Raw genomic sequence first — 7,345 nt, 5'->3', positions numbered from 1 at the left:
ATTGGTGACCCAGTAAGCAATTTTATCGCGCTTAACTGGCCGGGTCGGGTTTTGGCCCACCAGGCTAACGGGCCAAACTCATACAAATTCTTTTTATACCATTTATTAATTCGGAAGTTTGATTCAATTATCATTATAGTGTGTTGCTATCTATTTAATTTTGTAATATCTCTAATTATAACTATTTATGACATAGATTGATTACATTATATATATATATATATATATATATATATATATATAAAACTAAAAACACACACAATATATTATTTATATAATAAAATACTTACATTATATTATATATATACTAAATATACACACTAAATATGTGGGCCGGGTGTCAATTCCGGACTTACCGAGCCAGTCTTAATGGGCCGAAACCAAACAGACCGGCCCAGGCTTATCCTGGAAGGGTGGAACTCTTTTCAATTTTACGAGGAGTAAAATGAACATGCATGGTTTCTTGTCAATACTGTAGTGACCACTTCGACTAATTTATTGACACTAGCAGATATATCGAATAACTTTATTTGACAAGACTTGAGTAACAGGAAGAAATCACCTAATAGCTATTCTTTTCATCCTACTATATGCGATATTGTTTATTTTGTGATCTTAAATTATATTTTAAATGTATTAAAATATTTTTTAATTTTATCGTCTTAAATGTGTAAGTTTAAATTAAATTTGTGACATTTTTTTTAAATCCATTAAAAAGAAAAATAAAATAAATTAATTAAAATAGTTGGAATAAAACATTATTTTTTTCCGATGTGGTTGATATCTTGTATTTGAGATTAAAGATAAAATTAAACTGTTGCCCAGAAAAAGTCATGAAAAGCGGCCATTCAAATTTTTTTTCCCTCAAGAGAGAATAGAAGACAACAATACTGAAGTTTCTTAATCATGTGGACTTACATTTAAATTTAACACTTGCTTTTATAAATTTATTAATTTATTAGATTTAAGTTAAAAGGACCAAAATGAACACATACACTAATTGCTTTTATAAATTTATTAGATTTAAGTTAAAAAGATCAAAATGAACACATTTTATTATATATTAAGGATTATTTTAATCAAGTGAAATATATTAGGGATCAAAATAAATATTTTTGTCATATATTAAAGACTATTTCGATCAAATGAAATATATTAAGGACCAAAATGAACATTTTTGCTATAAATTAAAGATCATCCATTCGAATGAAATATATTAAAAGATAAAGCATTACTCAAACATTAAGGACCATTGTGATCATTTTCTCCAGGGGCATATCCAAGCGGGGTTATTCGAGTGCACGCAAAACAAAGCTCTCCTTCCGATATGATATATCATAGTATAATATTTCTTTAAGAAAATACTTAAATATAAATCCGTGAGCTCACACTTAAAGTATCATATAATGTGATGGTTTGGTGCACCTCTCTATGTGAGGCAAGAAATTTAAATTTTATATCTATTTTTTTTTCTTTCTAAAAGTGGGTAAAACTTCTCTAAGTGGCCATTGGTACGTAGCATTGCTGACATTTTAATTAATACTTTTTTTTCATTCTCAATATCTATGACACACAATCCATCTGTTTGTAATAATTCACCCATCATTTATACACCTATAATTTTTCTCACCAAATTAAACGTACATTATTAGATGCCTTACATGGCTCCCATTTAAAAATGCGTAACTACAAGTCTACAATTCAAAACATATGCCGCGTGATCCTGAACATTGCCACCCTTAGAACTATATATCATGTATTTATTACCTTAATGTAAACATCTATGAGCAAATGAAACTCTTGCCAAAAAAGTCAAGCAAAGCGACCATTTACATACTCCACTTATACATTATACACCATGCTTTTGAAAATTAACAGGTATCACTAGTAAGACCACAAATTACAATATTATTCATATACGAAAATGTAAAAACAAACAGACAAAAAGAAGTAGGAGCTATTGAGGTATGCTGACCTTATATTGCAATATTGTGTTTGTCCTAAACTTAGAAGGGCTATATTTCTCGTTAACAAAATGGTATACTTTTGTTATTTAAGTTTTTTTTTTAATAGATCTGTATTTTTTGAACTAAAAAATATTTTGGATAGAGACAAGGTAAAATAAAATAGAAGGCAGGGTAAACTTTAAATGGGAAAATTGTATGAAATAACAAATTATTAATTCAAATTAAATGCTATAATTATAGTTTATTTTATTTGTATTCACAACAAACATCCCATTTTTTTGCCATCTGAATTTTGATTCGGTATACAATTAGTCATTTTATACTTTTCTGTATAAAATGTATAAAATGCGTTTGTGTTTGTATAAAGCGAGAGAAAAGTGTATATACAAATGCAAATACATATATTTTCGTCTTATACATTTATAATTATATAAATACAGATCTTATCATACGAATTACAATGTATAAATGAATTTATACAAAACTGAATAATTTGTATAAAATTGGATGTATAGCGAATTATACAAATCAAAAGCTCCATAGCAAACATAAAAATTGCTATGAAGTGCAATTATGCAAACTATAGCTATAACATACAACTATGATTTTTATGTTTGTTATATGTGAAAGTTGCTCAATTTAAATTTACATGGCTTGTTAAAATTTATTTATAAAGACAAGGTAAGTGCTTTTTCAATTTAAAAAAAAATACAGATCTGTTAGCAAAAATGATTTATTAACATCATTTCATACGTGATAGTGCATTCGGTTTTTTGATTTTTGATCTTTGATTTTGATAAAGTGTAATCTAATCCAAACCAAAATAACTTTGGTTTGGTTTGATTTTTCTCTATTCGGTTTGCCTGTTCGATTATGTCATTAATAAATAACATAATCATAGTTATATTTGCAATTTGAGAAAAAAAATATATTCGGAGAAGTAATAATATTGAATCTCTTAAATATATTTTTAAGTATACCAATTATAAACGTCCAGACATAAAATATAAACTTAATTACAATGAAAGACAATAACTAAAAAGAGACAAAAGTGTATAATTTGTTTTTTTTGGATTTTTGATCAATTTTAGTTTTCTAAATTCGAAACCAAACAAAAAACTATACAAAGTAAATTATTAATTCAAAACCTAATAAAAAACCAATCTAAATTAAAATTTGATTTGATTTTTTTATTTAATCCAAATAGTGCACATCAAAGTGAGGGAAAAAGAAGAGATAAGGAAGATGCCAATGTGAGAGGACCAAATACAGAGCCAGCCATTTTAGCATAGCTTGAAAAAGTAGTTGAAATGTATTTGATCTGGGAAAACAATGTAATTGCATTATATAGAATCTACGTACTACTTGCATTTTCCTTCTTTTATTTCATATTTCGAACATCTTAGTGAAGATTTTATGGGGTCAAATCTTTATTAAGTATTTTATCTAATTTCAAAATAAATAAAAGTAAATAAAGATATACTAGATAGGGAACCTTGTCTGTATTTTGGTTGTGTTAAAGATGATTCTCAATTGTATTCAATTCATCACGTGAATACATCAATATATATACATTAGTTTCTTGGAGAATAGGACTTCAAAGTTGTCACGGCTAAGGACTCCTAATCTGATTACAATTATACGACTACTTCTAAATTGATTCCTAACAATCAATAAATAAATACAAATAGACTTCCACTCAAACTCCTACATGACATTATCTTTACACTTCCCCTCAAGTTGAGCAGAGAGTGGAACAACTGTCAACTTGCTCTTCAAATCCAGAAATCGGACCTTGGACAAAGGCTTGGTAAGAGCATCGGCCACTTGATCATGGGAACTCACATATATGACTGATAAGGTCTTCGCATGAACCTTGTCACGGGCAAAATGAAAATCTGTTTCCATATGTTTCGTTCGGGAATGAAAAATGGGATTAGCCATTAAGTAGGTAGCACTGAGATTATCATACCAGAGAATGGGAAGAAAGGTGGTGTAGCATCCAATCTCTCGAAGGAGATGTTCGACCGATGTCATTTCAGAGGTAGCAACAGCTAATGCACGATATTCTGCCTTTGTGCTCGACCGTGATACAACTCTTTGCTTGCGAGAAGCCCATGAAATCAAATGAGAACCAAGATAAATAGTGAATACAGTGGTAGACTTGTGATCATCAACATCACCTTCCCAATCCGAATCACTGCAACCATGAAGTAAGGTGGATGACCCATGAGAAAAAAATAAGCCATGAGATGTTGTAGCCTTGACAGACGGAGAATACGTTTGACAGCAACCCAATGAGAATCCATAGGACAATGCATAAATTGTGATACTTTATTTACCACGTACGCTATATCGGGTCTAGTAAACGTCAAGTATTGTAGAGCTCCAACAGTACTTCTATATAGAGTTTGATCATGGAATGGACATCTACTAGTATTGGAGAACTTAGATGAAGATGAAGTTGGTGTGGACACATGACCACACGACCCCATTTGCACATGATTAAGGAGGTCTGTGACATACTTACCTTGTGATAAATGCAATCCTTCAAGTTTCCAGTTGGCTTGAATTCCCAAGAAATAAGACAATTTTCCCAAGTCTCTAAAAGCAAAGTGAGTTTTCAAATTGGTAATTGGAGCTGCAATATGACCAGAATTAGATCCCACAACTAGAATATCGTTAACATAGACTAAACAGAACAACTTTACATCGGCGTGAGGCAAATAGAACAGATAATAATCAGTTTTTGATCCCACAAAGCTTAGAGAAAGAAGCACATCAGCTAAACATTTGTTCCATATGTGCAGAGCTTGTTTGAGACCATAGAGAGATCGTTTAAGTAAAAAAATATGATCTGGACGAGTAGGATCAACAAATTCGGGAGGTTGAGACATGTATACAATCTTATCTAACTTCCCATGAAGAAATACATTGGATACATCTAGCTGAGTGACATGCCATTGATGAGACACTGTCAAGGACAACAATAATCGTATGGTAGCTTAACTACTGGACTGAATGTATCAGCACAATCGAGAACCGGTCGTTGATGATATCCTTTAGCCATAAGCCTTGCTTTATAGCGATCCAATGAACCATCTGACTTTAATTTCTTCTTAAACACCCATTTACAACTAATTATATTTTGAGACAGGGATGGTGAAACTAGTTCCCAAGTACCATTTTGAATAAGTGTATTATACTCCTCTGACATGGCGTGACGCCAATGAACATCATTAATAGCCAGTGAATGGCAAGAAGGTTCCACTATTGCCGATGTTGGTGTCGTAGTTGGCATGGAGAATGGTTTATTTGGCTTCAAGGAGCCTATTCGTGTTCGTATGACCATCTTTTGCAAAGAAGTGGCAGTTGGACAGAGCATACCGATGGCAGAAGTGTTTCCAAAATCAACCGAGTGACTTGTATTAGAAGAACAAGGATTTTCTGCAACTATACTTGGTGAAAGCAAGGCTACACCATGAGAAACATCATATTGTGAATGCGGGTCAGTAGCATTTGTGTGTCCAGTAATAGGATCAACAGATGACAAGGATCTGGGATTTGTCAATGATTCTACAGATGGAGAGGGGGAAGGCAGATTCGATGTGGGCGTCGATACTGAAGATTGTGGCATCATTGGTAAAATACTGGAATGAGAAACAAAATTCTGAAATGGCAAAGTAACATTGAGAGAGTTCTGATTTAGCATTGGTTATAGATGGAGGCACCACAACATCCTGTGAAACAAAACGAAAAATATTTTCATTAAAGATGACATGACAAGAAACATAAAATTTTGAGAAAACAGGGTCAAAACATTTGTATCGTTTGTGTAACTTACTATAGCCCAAAAACACATACGATTTAGATCGATGAGACAATTTATCCTTTGTATAAGGACGCAACCACGGAAAACAAAGGCATGGACACACATGCAATATGACCTTTACCTTCACAGTTATGACAAATAATTTCAGACATATCTGAAGCTTGAGATGATGTAGAATTGGTATGTGCATAGTTATGAAACCCAGGATTTTGAGACGGTTGGAAGAAGTGATTTGAGGAACGCCCACGACTTTGGCCTCATCAGTCGCTACCACATCCACGGGTGGTAGAAAAGGAACTCTGAGTATACTGTGACACAATGTTATTCCCTTTGCCTTTTGAACCTATGACTAAATACTCACATTGTCACGATGCAGAGTGTGCAATTGCGATTTAAGTTCACGAATGTATGGCCTTGATCCAGATGCATATGCAACAACAAGTTTGTCCCAAGCTGCATGAGCAGTCGTCGCTCCGACCAACTGAGGTAAAATACTTTCTGAAATAGAAACTGTTGACACCCAATTTTGGACCTCCACAATATAAATTAATCATTTCAAGCTTCTTCAATTTCAAACAATTTAAAATAATTAGTTTTATAAAATTTCCAAAAAAATAATAATATAATTTGCAAGTTATTTTAAATAGTTTTACCACTTTTATAATTTTTAGATGATATATATGTTTTACATAATTATGTATATAATTAGTATTTTTATGATTATTCGAAAAATGTCTCAAAAATATTTTGTTTTAATTAAATATTTCTTTAATTAGTTTAGTTATATAATAGTTTATATTTTAAATTATTTATTTTATAATCGAATTAATTATTTTATTTTGTTAAGATTAAGAAGCTCCTTAATTAATTTATGAAAATCCATCTTATTGACCAAATTCAGATTAATTTCGATTCGGCTATAATTGAAATTCTTTTTGGTTATTATTTAATTGCAAAATTTCCCATCTCCTATCTCAACAATTAATTCTAAAGTTGGGCCAATTTCAGCCCAATTTCCGTTGCCTAGCCCAACCCCACTTATTTTCCCAGCCCAACCAATTCCCAACAATACAATATTGGAAAAATTACATAAATCTCATTTTTAGTTTACTTATTACCATTATCCCATATAAGTTTTACAAATCTCCAAAATCCCTCATTTTCGCGCATCAAATTAGTGTATCTCGCGCATCAGATTAGTGTATCATGTATAAAATGTAATGTATCTTACTTAACGATTAATATATCTCACGCATCAGATTAATGTATCAGCGCTTATATTATTCTATCGTTTGATGGATTTCTGTAATTATAAACTTTTAAGGGATAGATTGTAATTTTACCTTAAAAGTATGTGATTTCTGTAATTTGCCCTAAATTATATACATATATATTATTAATATACATACTTAATATATTATTTTTATAAACATTTTTAATGATCTAATATATGTGTTCATTATAATTTCTTAATAATTTACTTATTGAAAGCAAAAATGTCCAAGGTGAAAACATTTATCTTATTGATTTCATGTATATGAGTGTC

This window comes from Solanum stenotomum, chromosome 10, assembly GCF_019186545.1.
Source record: "Solanum stenotomum isolate F172 chromosome 10, ASM1918654v1, whole genome shotgun sequence".
Taxonomy (NCBI): domain Eukaryota; kingdom Viridiplantae; phylum Streptophyta; class Magnoliopsida; order Solanales; family Solanaceae; genus Solanum; species Solanum stenotomum.
The sequence above is the reverse complement of the archived record's forward strand: the minus strand, read 5'-3'. Positions refer to the sequence as shown.